Genomic DNA, 18,144 nt, shown 5'->3' with positions numbered 1-18,144 from the left:
AATTATTTTTGTTTAAAACTCACAGTTTCTTTGTGTGTGTGGGGTAACTGCCTTGTGTCCATTACTTGTATCCTGACTTCTTTTGCTGGATTGCCCAGAATTTCTTTCTTAAAGTCTCAAATGACACCACTGCAAAATTAAAAACATCAGAAGCACCAAGTAATGGAAACATGGCTGAAAATCTAATTAGTGATTAAAAAGAAAGATTTAAGTTCAAAGCAAAAAGGCATAAATGTTACACAGAAAAATTCATACATGGAGAAAGGATATGGTCTAATATGAAAAATAAATATGTTTCTGAATTTGAGAATACAACAAATAAAAGAGAAATAATTGAAAGACACCCATTTTTAAAAACCCAATTTCTTGAAATAAACACAAAATTGAATCTGCAGAGTAAAAGAGCCCATCATGTTCCGGAGAAGGTTAATATAGAAAAAGTAATCACAATTCACGTCTTAATTAAGTTCTGAAACTTTGCAGATAAAAAAACGAGTGAGGCTTTTAATCTGAAATGAGATGTCATCTCTAAGTCGGAAAATCATGCTGGCCTTCGATTTCTTCATAGCAATGTTCAATGCCCAAAGACAATACCGTGAAATAAACTGAATACTGAGATCATGTGATGAAAGATTACACTTATCCAAACTGTCCATTAAGTGTGAAAGCAGGAGGCCATCATTCCCAAACATGAACAAAATTAGCATTGTTGAGTCCTTCCTGGAAAAACTAGTTCATGCTGACATTCAGCCAGCCATGTAATGAGTTAAAATAGAGAAACCAGGAATGGAGAAAACCTGGTAAAAGAAATTGAGGTGTGTGCCATTTCATTTCAACATATAGCTAAGACTAAATGTCTATGGGAATTATTGTAATAGGACAGAATATAAATGTGGTAAATGGTGACAGCCCCCAAATAATAGTTAATTAACACAAAATAAAATGAAAGGCAGAAGAAACTGTAAGTATGATAGTTTTCTTATCTTTAGATATTATTATCAGTAGTATTTAAAAGTGAAATGCAATTTTTAAGATGGCCATGATACTAACAATCACTAAATGTTTTTCTTTGTGATTTTAATTAATTTTGGTCATACAGAAACATTTATCTAAAACTAAAGTACCTTGTAGTTTGCTTTGTTTTGTTGTTAAGTAAAAATAAAATGATTTTTAAAAATAAATAGATTAATCCCTGCTTTATAGCCATTTATGCCTCTATTATTTACCTGCATTTGTGCATATAGAGATGTCTAGGCTGATAGTCACCTATAATTAATTAGAATTACTTATATCTGGTTGGATTTGAAATCTTTTTTTGTTTTGACTTGAATTTTATAACATTTACATGTATCATTTTATCAAAGCAATAAATTAATTTTTGAATAAATGAATAAAATCTAGTATTTTAACTTCAGCACACACCATTCCCTTTTCCTATAATTTTTGGCTTTGGAGCTTTGTTGATTATAAATTTAAAGTGAAGCATCTTAAATATTTTGTTATTTGCAGATAGTGAAAAAGCTGGTACTACTTGACATGCTGAGTGCATAATACAAAGATAGTATTCAAATGAAATATTATAGCAGATGTACCCATACTACATATGTAGTTTGCAAATGTTGCTTGTTGTGCATTATGCATATTATGATTTCCTTTGATACCTAAAACTGTGAACTTTTGTTAGAATATGCTTTGTTTTAGCTCCAAACTCTTAACTCTATGTTGTTAAAATTGTATATGTTAATATCTGATTTTCGAAAGGAAGGCTCTTTGAGCTTCCCAACTGAAGTCTGAAAAGGGGTTAAAATCAATGCAAGTAAAAATCATTTACAATATGAACATGGAAGTGAAATTTTAAAATTCAATATAGGTTTTGAGGAAAAGAAAGTATTTTTGGAATATTGGATAGTGATTAATTGACACTAACATACTGTTTTGACTTTTTGAGTGCATCCACTTAAAAATGTTAGGGTCTAGTGTAGAGTAGGAATGTGCTTTTCTTGTCCACCCACAGTGGCATAAATTCCATTGTTACCATCATGTGTAAATCACTCAAATTGCCCTTGCAGTTATTATAACACTTTAAGTAATCTATATTGCCTATTACTTTTCCATCTTAGTTATTTCTTGATTAACTTAAGTTTTACTTTAAATTTTTTTATCTTTCATTTGTCTTTCTTTGTAATAATTAAATTTTATCCTGCTGTGAATATTGAAATAGTCATAAAGAAATTAAATTTAATGCTACATTCACTTATTGGGCAGCTTTAATAATTTAAGCACCGCGCTGTGCATAAGTGATACAAAGGTGAACAAGACCTTGTTCTCAGAAAGTTGACAATATAGGAAGATGTGGGAATCTTATAGAAATTCTGATTTGTTTGTCTCCAAAATCAATGTTCTTTCATTGACTAAGGAAATGGTAGTTTTGAAGTAAGATGAGAACATGAGTTTTTAAGTCAGACAGATATAAGTTTGAATCTTTTTTACTTAATAACTGTCCATTGAACTTCAGTTTACTCAAGTTAAAAAAAATGGAAATTATACCTCATGGAATTGTGATTAGAATAAATGGAGAAAATTTGTAAAGCCAGCCCGCTATCTGGCATGTTGTATTCCCTTGATAATAATTAGTTTTCTTCTTCTTCAGTTAACTAAGAATATCTGCAAAACGAGTCTCAAATATATTTCCAGTATCTATGAAAAAGCTATGTTACCCTATATATTTTTTTACTATATTTCACATCTGTATTCTATATGAATCTTTCTGTATATCTATATTCTTATAGTTTTATCATCTTGTTTTTATATATTTTTAACTCATTTAATTGTATGCACATTATCTCAATATTACTGAACTCTTGTCTATATTTTCCAAATTCTTTGCAATTCTCATAGTAGGAGTAGGCAGCCATTCTTCCCACAGTTTGCAGCCCCACCCTTTCTTGCCTTGTGTTTGAGGGGAAGAAGTGCCTTTTCTGCCCTTAAGGCAGGCTCTCAACAAGTACTTTGTACCAGCCTCTTTCGTTTTCTCAGGGAACTCTTCTGCATCTCACATGATACCCATTCTGCTGTAGCTTTTCCACTAGCATTTAAGTATCCACCAGTCACTCCAATCTTAAAATATAACAAAACAAGATCGTCTTTCATCCTTACAGCTTCCTCTAGCTACCCTCCTATATCTTTCTTCCCTTTTAATGTCAAGTTTCTTGAAAAAGTATTTCATATTTCCTTTCTCTACTTCAGTTCCCTTTCAGTCCTCAATCAACTGTAGTGTGACTTATTCTACCAATACTTAATGAAAATTGCTTTCAGTAAAGGAAATTATGACATGCTGGTTCCTAAATTCAAAGCACTGTAAGGAACCTTATCTGACCTCTCTGCTATATTTAAAAATAGACTGTTGTCCATCTCTTCACTCCAGACATCCTGACCACCTGATCATATTTTCTCTCACATCTCCACTTTACATATTTATTCTTCCAATGAGAACTTTTTCTTTTTCCCCCACCCCTTCATTGTTTTCTTTTCATAGTCTATAATACTTGTTCACTCTCATAACTGCATGTTTAATTTAAAAATCTGACTTCCAAAGTAAAAATATATTACAAGTGATAGTAATATATTACTAGGAATAGGTAGGTAATGAACAACTCTGAAATAACAGTGGTTTAGCAAATAAAACTTCATTTATCACTAATACTTGGTCCAATGTGGATGTTGCCAGCTGGGCAGGTCTCATGGGTCTCTTTCTTCAAGTAGAGGTTCTGGGATTCAGGATCCTTCCTTTTCTTTACGCTGTTATCTTCAGCATGTCTGTTCCAGGGTTACTGTGGGAAGGAACATGATTATAGTAAATGCATAACTGCTAATTATCCACTTGAGTCTGGAAATAGCACACATTTTATTTCATCAGCCAGACTAGCCACTGACCTCTTTTGGATGCAAGCCATCTGGAAAATGTAGCTCCTGGCTGGACAGGTGCGTCCCTGCAGCAACTTAGAGTCTAGGAGGGGAGCACAGATCTTCAGTGTTAGCCAGCCACAACTTACTGCATTTTTCAACTTTTATATGACTTTAACAATTCTCAGTAATGTTGGCATTTACTCTCCCAAAGGGTAATTAAGTGCTCTTTTGTGTCTCAGCAGTGATCGCCATTAACATTCATGTTATTTGAGATGCGGATGCATTTAATGTTATAATTAGGTACCAGAGAACGTAGCAGATTGTCTAAGGAGAGACCTTGTCTATATCTTTTCTCAAGTAGAACAGCTTCCTAGTGTCTCTCTGCCTCATTGATTCACCATCTTTTTTCAAATCTCATCTGAAAATATGCCTTTCTCTTTGGACTATGCCTCTTAATTTGTTTCTTCCTCTGCTTTCTATTATTTAACTTTGTATTGTTTAAATAAATTAGGTTACATTATTGTGTATGGAAGATGCTAATCAAAGGAAGCTATTACACAATATTTAGAATTTGTATTTTACTTGATGTTTTAAAAGCACTTTACCATATCAATTAGTAAATTATCACAACATTCCAGACAGGTAAATTCATTATATCTTTGGCATTGTTATTTTTTATAAATAACCCATCTCAGAGAAGGACAAAAGGAGTCATGCTTTGTTTCACAGACACATGTGTGCTAAACTCCTTCCTCTTGGTCCAATACTAATAGAAGTTCATAATGATGGAAATACTAGCAATTATTCCCTGTGGTCCGACAATGACACCATGGTAAATGATATACACAGGTTAAACCTTCAATCTCTACAATATTCCATTTGGGTGCTGTGAGGGACTATGCCTTAGATCGCTCACTTTGCAACCTGAGTTGCTTCACTCACATTGTTCAGAGAGTCTAGCACAGCAGTAGGTCAGTAACTTGCAATTCGTTTATTCTTTTTTTTTTTTTTAATTTATTTATTATTATTAAACTTCAAGTTGTAGGGTACATGTGCACAACGTGCAGGTTTGCTACATATGTATACTTGTGCCATGTTGGTGTGCTGCACCCATCAACTCGTCATTTACATCAGGTATAACTCCCAATGCAATCCCTCCCCCCTCCCCCCTCCCCATGATAGGCCCCGGTGTGTGATGTTCCCCTTCCCGAGTCCAAGTGATCTCATTGTTCAGTTCCCACCTACGAGTGAGAACATGCGATGTTTGGTTTTCTGTTCTTGTGATAGTTTGCTAAGAATGATGGTTTCCAGCTGCATCCATGTCCCTACAAAGGACACAAACTCATCCTTTTTTATGGCTGCATAGTATTCCATGGTGTATATGTGCCACATTTTCTTAATCCAATCTGTCACTGATGGACATTTGGGTTGATTCCAAGTCTTTGCTATTGTGAATAGTGCTGCAATAAACATACGTGTGCATGTGTCCTTATAGCAGCATAATTTATAATCCTTTGGGTATATACCCAGTAATGGGATGGCTGGGTCATATGGTACATCTAGTTCTAGATCCTTGAGGAATCGCCATACTGTTTTCCATAATGGTTGAACTAGTTTACAATCCCACCAACAGTGTAAAAGTGTTCCTATTTCTCCACATCCTCTCCAGCACCTGTTGTTTCCTGACTTTTGAATGATCGCCATTCTAACTGGTGTGAGATGGTATCTCATTGTGGTTTTGATTTGCATTTCTCTGATGGCCAGTGATGATGAGCATTTTTTCATGTGTCTGTTGGCTGTATGAATGTCTTCTTTTGAGAAATGTCTGTTCATATCCTTTGCCCACTTTTGGATGGGGTTGTTTGTTTTTTTCTTGTAAATTTGTTTGAGTTCTTTGTAGGTTCTGGATATTAGCCCTTTGTCAGATGAGTAGATTGCAAAAATTTTCTCCCATTCTGTAGGTTGCCTGCTCACTCTGATGGTAGTTTCTTTTGCTGTGCAGAAGCTCTTTAGTTTGATGAGATCCCATTTGTCAATTTTGGCTTTTGCTGCCATTGCTTTTGGTGTTTTAGACATGAAGTCTTTGCCCATGCCCATGTCCTGAATGGTACTACCTAGGTTTTCCTCTAGGATTTTTATGGTATTAGGTCTAACATTTAAGTCTCTAATCCATCTTGAATTAATTTTCGTATAAGGAGTAAGGAAAGGATCCAGTTTCAGCTTTCTACTTATGGCTAGCCAGTTTTCCCAGCACCATTTATTAAATAGGGAATCCTTTCCCCATTTCTTGTTTCTCTCAGGTTTGTCAAAGATCAGATGGCTGTAGATGTGTGGTATTATTTCTGAGGACTCTGTTCTGTTCCATTGGTCTATATCTCTGTTTTGGTACCAGTACCATGCTGTTTTGGTTACTGTAGCCTTGTAGTATAGTTTGAAGTCAGGTAGCGTGATGCCTCCAGCTTTGTTCTTTTGACTTAGGATTGTCTTGGAGATGCGGGCTCTTTTTTGGTTCCATATGAACTTTAAAGCAGTTTTTTCCAATTCTGTGAAGAAGCTCATTGGTAGCTTGATGGGGATGGCATTGAATCTATAAATTACCTTGGGCAGTATGGCCATTTTCACGATATTGATTCTTCCTATCCATGAGCATGGTATGTTCTTCCATTTGTTTGTGTCCTCTTTGATTTCACTGAGCAGTGGTTTGTAGTTCTCCTTGAAGAGGTCCTTTACATCCCTTGTAAGTTGGATTCCTAGGTATTTTATTCTCTTTGAAGCAATTGTGAATGGAAGTTCATTCCTGATTTGGCTCTCTGTTTGACTGTCACTGGTGTATAAGAATGCTTGTGATTTTTGCACATTAATTTTGTATCCTGAGACTTTGCTGAAGTTGCTGATCAGCTTAAGGAGATTTTGGGCTGAGACAATGGGGTTTTCTAAATATACAATCATGTCGTCTGCAAACAGGGACAATTTGACTTCTTCTTTTCCTAACTGAATCCCCTTGATTTCTTTCTCTTGCCTGATTGCCCTAGCCAGAACTTCCAACACTATGTTGAATAGGAGTGGTGAGAGAGGGCATCCCTGTCTTGTGCCAGTTTTCAAAGGGAATTTTTCCAGTTTTTGCCCATTCAGTATGATATTGGCTGTGGGTTTGTCATAAATAGCTCTTATTATTTTGAGGTACGTTCCATCAATACCGAATTTATTGAGCGTTTTTAGCATGAAGGGCTGTTGAATTTTGTCAAAAGCCTTTTCTGCATCTATTGAGATAATGATGTGGTTCTTGTCTTTGGTTCTGTTTATATGCTGGATTATGTTTATTGATTTGCGAATGTTGAACCAGCCTTGCATCCCAGGGATGAAGCCCACTTGATCATGGTGGATAAGCTTTTTGATGTGCTGCTGAATCCGGTTTGCCAGTATTTTATTGAGGATTTTTGCATCGATGTTCATCAGGGATATTGGTCTAAAATTCTCTTTTTTTGTTGTGTCTCTGCCAGGCTTTGGTATCAGGATGATGTTGGCCTCATAAAATGAGTTAGGGAGGATTCCCTCTTTTTCTATTGATTGGAATAGTTTCAGAAGGAATGGTACCAGCTCCTCCTTGTACCTCTGGTAGAATTCAGCTGTGAATCCATCTGGTCCTGGACTTTTTTTGGTTGGTAGGCTATTAATTATTGCCTCAATTTCAGAGCCTACTATTGGTCTATTCAGGGATTCAACTTCTTCCTGGTTTAGTCTTGGAAGAGTGTAAGTGTCCAGGAAATTATCCATTTCTTCTAGATTTTCCAGTTTATTTGCGTAGAGGTGTTTATAGTATTCTCTGATGGTAGTTTGTATTTCTGTGGGGTCGGTGGTGATATCCCCTTTATCATTTTTAATTGCGTCGATTTGATTCTTCTCTCTTTTCTTCTTTATTAGTCTTGCTAGTGGTCTGTCAATTTTGTTGATCTTTTCAAAAAACCAACTCCTGGATTCATTGATTTTTTGGAGGGTTTTTTGTGTCTCTATCTCCTTCAGTTCTGCTCTGATCTTAGTTATTTCTTGCCTTCTGCTAGCTTTCGAATGTGTTTGCTCTTGCTTCTCTAGTTCTTTTAATTGCGATGTTAGAGTGTCAATTTTAGATCTTTCCTGCTTTCTCTTGTGGGCATTTAGTGCTATAAATTTCCCTCTACACACTGCTTTAAATGTGTCCCAGAGATTCTGGTATGTTGTATCTTTGTTCTCATTGGTTTCAAAGAACATCTTTATTTCTGCCTTCATTTCGTTATGTACCCAGTAGTCATTCAGGAGCAGGTTGTTCAGTTTCCATGTAGTTGAGCGGTTTTGATTGAGTTTCTTAGTCCTGAGTTCTAATTTGATTGCACTGTGGTCTGAGAGACAGTTTGTTATAATTTCTGTTCTTGTACATTTGCTGAGGAGTGCTTTACTTCCGATTACGTGGTCAATTTTGGAGTAAGTACGATGTGGTGCTGAGAAGAATGTATATTCTGTTGATTTGGGGTGGAGAGTTCTATAGATGTCTATTAGGTCTGCTTGCTGCAGAGATGAGTTCAATTCCTGGATATCCTTGTTAACTTTCTGTCTCGTTGATCTGTCTAATGTTGACAGTGGAGTGTTGAAGTCTCCCATTATTATTGTATGGGAGTCTAAGTCTCTTTGTAAGTCTCTAAGGACTTGCTTTATGAATCTGGGTGCTCCTGTATTGGGTGCATATATATTTAGGATAGTTAGCTCTTCCTGTTGAATTGATCCCTTTACCATTATGTAATGGCCTTCTTTGTCTCTTTTGATCTTTGATGGTTTAAAGTCTGTTTTATCAGAGACTAGTATTGCAACCCCCGCTTTTTTGTGTTCTCCATTTGCTTGGTAAATCTTCCTCCATCCCTTTATTTTGAGCCTATGTATGTCTCTGTGTGTGAGATGGGTCTCCTGAATACAGCAGACTGATGGGTCTTGACTCTTTATCCAGTTTGCCAGTCTGTGTCTTTTAATTGGAGCATTTAGTCCATTTACATTTAAGGTTAAGATTGTTATGTGTGAACTTGATCCTGCCATTATGATATTAACTGGTTATTTTGCTCGTTAGTTGATGCAGTTTCTTCCTAGCCTTGATGGTCTTTACATTTTGGCATGTTTTTGCAATGGCTGGTACCGGTTGTTCCTTTCCATGTTTAGTGCTTCCTTCAGGGTCTCTTGTAAGGCAGGCCTAGTGGTGACAAAATCTCTAAGCATTTGCTTATCTGTAAAGGATTTTATTTCTCCTTCACTTATGAAACTTAGTTTGGCTGGATATAAAATTCTGGGTTTAAAATTCTTTTCTTTAAGAATGTTGAATATTGGCCCCCACTCTCTTCTGGCTTGAAGAGTTTCTGCCGAGAGATCTGCTGTTAGTCTGATGGGCTTCCCTTTGTGGGTAACCCGACCTTTCTCTCTGGCTGCCCTTAAGATTTTTTCCTTCATTTCAACTTTGGTGAATCTGGCAATTATGTGTCTTGGAGTTGCTCTTCTCGAGGAGTATCTTTGTGGCGTTCTCTGTATTTCCTGGATTTGAATGTTGGCCTGCCCTACTAGGTTGGGGAAGTTCTCCTGGATGATATCCTGAAGAGTGTTTTCCAACTTGGTTCCATTTTCCCCATCACTTTCAGGCACCCCAATCAGACGTAGATTTGGTCTTTTTACATAATCCCATACTTCTTGCAGGCTTTGTTCATTTCTTTTTCTTCTTTTTTCTTTTGGTTTCTCTTCTCGCTTCATTTCATTCATTTGATCCTCCATCGCTGACATTCTTTCTTCCAGTTGATCGAGACGGTTACTGAAGCTTGTGCATTTGTCACGTATTTCTCGTGCCATGGTTTTCGTCTCTTTCATTTCGTTTGTGAGCTTCTCTGCATTAATTACTCTAGCCATCAATTCTTCCACTTTTTTTTCAAGATTTTTAGTTTCTTTGCGCTGGGTACGTAATTCCTCCTTTAGCTCTGAGAAATTTGATGGACTGAAGCCTTCTTCTCTCATCTCGTCGAAGTCATTCTCCGTCCAGCTTTGATCCGTTGCTGGCGATGAGCTGCGCTCCTTTGCCGGGGGAGATGCGCTCTTATTTTTTGAATTTCCAGCTTTTCTGCCCTGCTTTTTCCCCATCTTTGTGGTTTTATCTGCCTCTGGTCTTTGATGATGGTGATGTACTGATGGGGTTTTGGTGTAGGTGTCCTTCCTGTTTGATAGCTTTCCTTCTAACAGTCAGGATCCTCAGCTGTAGGTTGTAGCTGTAGGAGATTGCTTGAGGTCCACTCCAGACCCTGTTTGCCTGGGTATCAGCAGCAGAGGCTCAGTTGAAAATGCAGAAATCGCCGGTCTTCTGTGTCGCTCGCGCTGGGAGTTGGAGACTGGAGCTGTTCCTATTCGGCCATCTTGCTCCGCCCCCTCGTTTATTCTTAATGAGTGATGAATGAATACCGGAAGAAGTATTCTTTTTCCTTCTTCTGCCTCTTGCCATCTGCTTTTAGTCTTTTCACTACCACCATGTCAAGTTAACCAATTTGACCCTGATGAAGCACTTTCACAGGGACATGGCATGGTGGGGGTACTGAGAAAGCATAAGGAGGAGAAAAAAAATTGCGATTGGAAATTAAACTATTACAAATATTTGGTATTTGCTGAGTTCTGGGCCTGTACCATCAACATTTGTTATAACTCATTAGTTACCAAACACTTTCTTGTCAGGATGTTCTGTGGAAAAGACCTCTTTGATACTAATGGTGGCCTCAGTAGAATTTAATTCAAACTTCATTTTCTATTTCCAAGAATAATCGAATAGGTTTAAAATGGGGCAAGCCGGCAGTTTATATTAAAAATGGAATAATAGGACGCTTGTTCTGGGTCTGGAATTAAGGAATTTTTGGTGAGAATCTCTAACTAACGAAGCGAAACCCAAGCAAGATTTTGAAGTGTCTTTTTGATATCAGTTTTTTTTTTTGCATATTATTCTCTTCTATGCTGTTTCCCTGATAATGGCCCCATCCTATTTAGAGAGTCCCCATTCTGATCTTGTTCACTGTTTCTTGTCTTGTTGGACTAGGTAGTGATGCTGTAAGCAACTTCGGGCCAGTACGGTGCTTCACAATTGTACCAGTCTCCTCTGAGTTGCCCCAGGAGGCTTGCTACACTCACAAACCCATTCAAAAAGGATTCTCCCTAGTACCTTTGTTTACTTTGTCCCTTGTGACTCTGCCTTTTTAGCTAGTACTAGCTAACTTTAGTACTCCACATATTAGAGAACCTAAAGACAGTGAGTTACTATAGAGGGGACTAAAGATATTATATAAAGGTGTTAGTATAAATGTAAGGACTTCAACAAATATACACACTTTCCTAAACACTAAAGGAAAATAAATAGGAAGGAAAAGAGACCACATAGTATGTGGCAAATGTAACATACAACAATATGATAATACTGAAAGCAAACATATCAATAGTATTAATAAAAGTAACGGCTTATCTTGATTACTGAAAGAGATTTTCATATTGACTAACAAAGCTAACCCTACACTATGCTGTATTCAAGAGACACATTGAAATAAGCAAATTCAAAAGTTTAAAACTGAGATACTATTTAGCCCAGGACCTGGTGGCTAGGCTTTATTTTTCCTTTTGAGTCAGAGGCCTCTGCCACAAACATGCTCTTCCAGATTCTCAGTCAGGCCAAGAAGCATCCGAGCTTGATCCCTCTCTTTGTATTTATTGGAGCTGGAGGTACTGGAGTAGCACTATTTGTCTTGCATCTGGCATTGTTCAATCCAGATGTTAGCTGGGACAGAAAGAATAACCCAGAGTCCTGGAACAAATGGGGTCCCAATGATCAAAATGAGTTTTACTCAATGAATATAGATTACAGCAAACTGAAGAAAGAAGGTCCAGATATTTAAATGAAATATTTCAATATAAAGCTGCTTTAGAATGAAAGTCTTCCAGAAGCCATCTGCACAATTTTCTACCTAACCAGGAAATATTTCTCCTCTAGATGTATGAAGTCATGCTGATGTAATGTGTTGGAGAATACACTGATTAATACATAACTGAAACTTGAAACAAACAAAAGGTTAAAATTAAAAGGATGAGTGAATATACAACAGGTAAATGTAAATAAAAATGAAGCAGGAGTTACAATTTTGATATCAGAAAAGGTAGAATTCAGGCCAGAAAACATTAACCAAGACAAAGAAGTACACTTCTTAAAGCTAAAGTCTGCAATTCATAACAAATGACACAATAGCAACAGTTACAAAGGAGATACTACAGGAAATGGAAGGGAAAATAGAGACACTGTAATAACAGGAGACTTTGTCACACCTTTTTATGAAATAGGTAAATAAGTGGACAAAAAAATGATAAAAATATAGAAAATACAAACAAAAAATTAATAAGCAACTCGATAGCAATATGTTATTTTTCTCTAAATTAGAGAATATTCCTTGTTCAGTGCACTTGTATATATATAAAAACTAACTCGGCCGGGCGCGGTGGCTCAAGCCTGTAATCCCAGCACTTTGGGAGGCCGAGAAGGGTGGATCACGAGGTCAGGAGATCGAGACCATCCTGGCTAACACGGTGAAACCCCGTCTCTACTAAAAAATACAAAAAACTAGCCGGGCGAGGTGGCGGGCGCCTGCAGTCCCAGCTACTCGGGAGGCTGAGGCAGGAGAATGGCGTGAACCCGGGAGGCGGAGCTTGCAGTGAGCTGAGATCCAGCCGCTGCACTCCAGCCTGGGTGACAGAGCAAGACTCCGTCTCAAAAAAAAAAAAAAAAAAAAAAAAAAAAAAAAAACCTAACTAGACTAGACCACAAGTAAAGCCTCAATAAATTCCAGAAAGTAAAATAATTCAAGTAAGATTTTCTAATCAAAATTTAATAAAACTACAAATCTGTAAGAAAATACAAATTTTTTAGAAGATACCAATCCTGTAAAAATTTAAAATTTCCTGGCCGGGCGCAGTGGCTCACGCCTGTAATCCCAGCACTTTGGGAGGCCGAGGTGGGTGGCTCACAAGGTCAGGAAATCAAGACCATCCTGGCTAACATGGTGAAACCCCGTCTCTAACCAGGCGAGGTGGCGGGCGCCTGTAGTCCCAGCTATTTGTTAGGCTGAGGCAGAATGACGTGAACCCGGGAGGCGGAGCTTGCAGGGAGCCGAGATCACGCCACTGCACTCCAGCCTGGGTGACAGAGCAAGACTCCGTCTAAAAAATAAATAAATAAATACACAGATAGATAAATAAATAAATTTTAAACTTTCTATGAACAACTCTTGGATCAAAGAGGAAACATAAATCAAAGCTGCAAAATTTACGGAAAATAAAAACAAACACATAAAGTAAATCTATGGAAAACTGTTAAAGTAGCAAATTTTCTTAGGAAAATTTGTATCCTTTAATATCTATATCAAAGATGATAAAATAAATAAATTAAAATTTTAACCCCAAAGCTAAAAGTGCTCAACAAAGCAAATCAAAAGAAAGATAAAAGGAAAAATTAATAAAGATAAAATTAGAAATGAATTAGAAAAGAGAAAAACAGACAGAAAATCAGAGAAATGAATAAATTGATTATTTGAAAAAAATAAAACCTAGACAACTAAATTTAGTTAAGGAAAGGCACCAATTAAGAATAATAAAGAAGAAATTATCCAATGAAACAGAGAAAAACTTTAAAAAATCACTATCATGCAACTATATAAATAATATTAAAAACTTAGGTAAAATTAAAACTGTTTAGGAACATATAATGACCCAACCTAACCCCAGTAGTAAAGAAAGTCTAAACAAATCAGTTATTGCAGACAAAATAGAATCTTGAGCATTTTCCTCAATGAAAAGACAGGGGCTACTAGATGATTTCATAGGGTATTCTACCAAGCTTTTAAAGTTTAGATACCAATTTTTCTTAAAGTGTTCCAGATAGAAAAAGAAGGGAAACTTCCAGATTTCCAGTTCTATAAACATGATATTCATATCAACCTCTGATAATGATTGTACAAAAATGAACTAATAAAACATACTTACTAATGTTGATCAACAAATCTTAAAAACAGTAACAAATAGAATCTATCAGCACATTAAAAAAAATACATAATATCCAAGTGTAGTTCAATGAAAAATATAAAGATGGTTCATATAATCATCTCCATGAATATGGAAAAGACAGACAATATTAAACACCGATTTCTCATTTTAAAAAATTCAATAAAATAAGAATTATTAGTGTATTAGTCCATTCTTGCACTGCTATAAATACCTGAGCCTGGATAATTTATAAATAAAATAGGTTTTCTTGGCTCACGGTTCTGTAGACTGTACAGGAAGCATGAAGCTGGCTTGGCTCCTGTGAAAGCCTGGGGAAACTTACATCATGGAGGAAGCAGGAGAGGGAGCAGGCACTACTTACAAGGCAGGAGTAGGAGTAAGAGAGAGGGAGGAGGAAGGTGCTACCCACTTTGAACGACCAGATCTCATGAGAACTCAGTATCAAGAGAACAGCACCGAGGGGATGGGGTTAAACCATTCAGGAAGGATCTACCCCCATGATCCAATCACCTCCCACCAGGCCCCACCTCCAACACTGGGGATTACAATTTCACATGAGATCTGGGCAGGGACAGAGATCCAAACCATATCAAATTGGTTATTTTAAAATACGAAATATGGCCATGCATGGTCCTCATGCCTATAATCCCTGCACTTTGGGATGCCAAGGTGGGTGGATTGCTTGATGCCAGAAGTTCGAGACCAGCCTGGCCAATATGGTGAAAGCCCGTTTCTACTAAAAATACATAAATGTTAGCTGGGAGTAATGATTTGTGCCTGTAGTACCAGCAGCTGGGGAGGCTGCTGTGGGAGAATCACCTGAGCCCGAGGTTGTCAAGGCCGCAGAGTGAGCTGTGATCATGCCACCGCACTCCAGCCTGGATGACAGCAGAGCAAGACCCTTTCTCAAAAAAAAAAAAAAAAAAAAAAAAGAAGAAGAAGAAGAAAAAGAAAATGAAAAGAAATATGCATTTCTTAGCATGAAAAACAGTTTCTTACTAAATGAAGCATTAAGTCCCACTAACATCAGGTATTATCGTGGCATTAAAGAACAAGAAGGAAACATGGATGAATAACTTTATAATCTTTAAGTAGGAAAAAATCTAACTGTCTCAAAATTCGGAAGTCATGAAGAAAATATCAATATATAATATGATATGTTAAAAATCCTATGCATGGCAAAAAAAAGAAAAGGAAAACAGCACAAGGGAAATATATGTATGCATTTTTTACCAAAAAATCTAATATTTAAAAATTTCCAAGATGGAAAAAGAGATCAACAATCCTACAGCAAAATGGGCAAAATATATGAACAAATATTTCACAGAAGACATGAAAATGACTCTTAAACACACAAAAATGTGCACTAATATATTTAATATACAAGCAATGCAAATTAAAATTCTCCAAGATATGCTTCTTACATTACAGACTGACAAAATTCAAAGTTCACTGCCTTCTCAACTGATAAGACTGTGAGGAAACAGACACTTTGTTTTATATTGTTAATGAGAATGCAAAGTAAAACAACTTCTATAGAGAGGAATTTAGTAACAGGTAGCAAAATTACATATACATTTATCCTTTACTTAGCAATTTCATTTCCAGGAATCTACCTCAACATACATTTAAGTATAATATGGTAAAAATATGAAATAATTTGTTCACATGAAATGAAATGATTTAAAGTTATTCACTCTGTTATTATTTGTAATAGCAAAATATAAGAAATTAATGTGTGCCAAGAGAGGACTGGTTGAATAACTTATTATTCATCTGTACAGTTGGACACTATGAAGATATAAAAGGCAAATTTATAGAGACAGAAAATAGATTAGTGGGACTGGGGATAGTAAAATGGATTAACTGTAAAAGGGAATTAGAGGTCTTATTTGGTGATGAAAATGTCCTAAAACTGGATTAAGAATGTGCACCTTAGAAATTTACTAAAAACCATCCAATTGTATACTTAAAGTGGGTCAAGTTTATGGTGTATAAATTGTAACTCAGCAAAACATCCATAGGCTACGATAGAATGATCTCTTGCATATATTAAGTGAAAAAATCAAGAAGAAGAATAGTATATAGAGCATATAGATTTTCATCGCTTTTAGATATTTTTAATGAACAGGGCAAGGAAATATGTATTTTTGAAAAATAAAAACTATCATGAATTCATGTTGACATTTTCAGTGTAAATTTAACATTAAAGAATTTGTACTTTCACTTTACATTTTTTTAAATTAGAACTTGAGATCTACCCTCTTAGCAACTTTTAAAAGTGAACAGTACAGTATCATTTACTATAAGCCCATTGTTGCACTGCAGATCTCTAGAACTCTTTTGTCTTCCATGAGTGAAACATTATATTCATTGGACAGCAACTCACCACTTCCCCTTTCTCCCAGTCCCTGGCCCACCATTCCACTTACTGCTTCAACGAGTTTGACTACTTTAGATGCCTCATATAAATGTATTCATGTAATATTTGTCCTCCTTTGATCGTCTTATTTCACTTTGATGGACTAAATTTAGCATGTCTTATAAGGTAGGTCTAATGATGATGACCTCCCTTGCTTTTGCTTTTCTGGGAGAGTTTTTTCCTTCATTTTTGGAGAAAGGTTTTGTCAGATATAGTATTCATGGTTGGCAGCTTTTTTTCTTTAGGCACCTTGAATATATCATCTCATTCTCTTCTTGCCTGGAGGTTTCTGCTTAAAAAAAAAAAATCCACTGACCCTCTTACGAAGTTCCCTTGTATGTGATGAATCTTTTTTTTTTTTGGCTGCTTTCAAAATTCTGTCTTTAGACTTTTGACAATTTGATTATAATGTGTCTCAGTGTAGATTTCTTAACATTGAACTTATTTAGTACTTGTTGGGCTTCTTAAATATGGATGGCTATTTCCTTCCCCAGATTTGTGATGTTTCTGGTCGCTATTTTTTTAAATAAACTTTCTGCCACTTTCTCTCTCTTTTCTTTTGGCATCTCATAATATGAGTATTGATCCTCTTGACAGTATCCTGTAAGTTCCTCAGGCTTTTTTTTCACTCTTTTTCAATGTAATATGCTTCCTCTTTAGGGTCAGTTTTTGGAGATTTATTTTGTTCCTGTTATTGAGCCATTTCCTCATTTCTTTATGTTTATTGTAACTTTGTTTTGGCATCCACACATTTTTAAAGACTGTCACATCTTCCAGCTTTTACAGACCAGCCTTGTACAAAAGAAGACTTTCACCAATCAGCCTGCCTAGAGGTTCTGGGGGCCTCTCAAGTCTTTTCTGTGGATGTATCTCCCCTGGACTTCCACAGTTAGATTCCTCATTCGAGGGTTTCTATTTTTTTTTTTTAATTTGATTTTATTTATTTATTTATTTATTTATTTAAATTTATTATTATTATTATACTTTAAGTTCTAGGGTACATGTGCATAACGTGCAGGTTTGTTACATATGTATACTTGTGCCATGTTGGTGTGCTGCACCCATCAAGGTTTCTTTTTTTTTAAATGCTTGTATTCTTTTGCTCCCTCTGGTGTCTGTCTGCTGTATCACAGGTTTTCTGGAGCACCCTGCCCGGCAATTTCTTTGTTCTCAGTGGCCCGCAGGCATCTAGAGTATTCTAGGTCTTGTGAGTGCTGAGGAGAGATGGAAACCAGTTCCTTGGGCAGCCCTGAAAAAAACTAGAATGCTGGATTCATATTCCATTCTTCTCTTTCCTTCTGAGGGATAAGTCACCAGAGTGTATCAACTTCTGCCTGCTGCGCTGCAGGTCCTGTGGAGGGCGCCATGCCACCGAGAACTTCTGTGCTCAGTGGTCCTCATTTGTGTAGAGTATGCTGAGTCCTGTTAGCCTCCAACAATGGCAAGACAGAAGCTGATTTTTTGCTCAGCTGCCAAAAGCGTCAGAATATTGCATGTACCATCCAGTCTTCTCTTTCTCTCCCCAAGGAACAGCTGGGAGCTGGGAGTTTTCTCTTAAATTTACAGCATTTTGATCAGAGGGAGGAAGTACCCTGAGAAAGTTCCATGAATTTTCCTACTTGCTTTGATGTGGTTGGTTTTGTGCTCATCCGAGGTGCAAGAATCTCTGAACGATTTTCTAGGTTTCTCATAAAGTGAATTGGTCAGCGTATTATTGTAGAATTGGTGTTTCTGTAGGA

At 36.6% G+C, this 18,144-nt stretch overlaps 1 pseudogene; it reads left to right on the top strand.

Moving 5' to 3' along the window:
• The first annotated feature begins 11,579 nt into the window (after window positions 1–11,579).
• Window positions 11,580–11,828, top strand: LOC119624778 (cytochrome c oxidase subunit NDUFA4 pseudogene; annotated as a pseudogene).
• The last annotated feature ends 6,316 nt before the right edge of the window (window positions 11,829–18,144 follow it).

Source organism: Chlorocebus sabaeus, chromosome 8, assembly GCF_047675955.1.
Source record: "Chlorocebus sabaeus isolate Y175 chromosome 8, mChlSab1.0.hap1, whole genome shotgun sequence".
NCBI lineage: Eukaryota > Metazoa > Chordata > Mammalia > Primates > Cercopithecidae > Chlorocebus > Chlorocebus sabaeus.
Note: the sequence above shows the minus strand (reverse complement) of the source record. Positions and strands in the feature narration are given on the sequence as shown.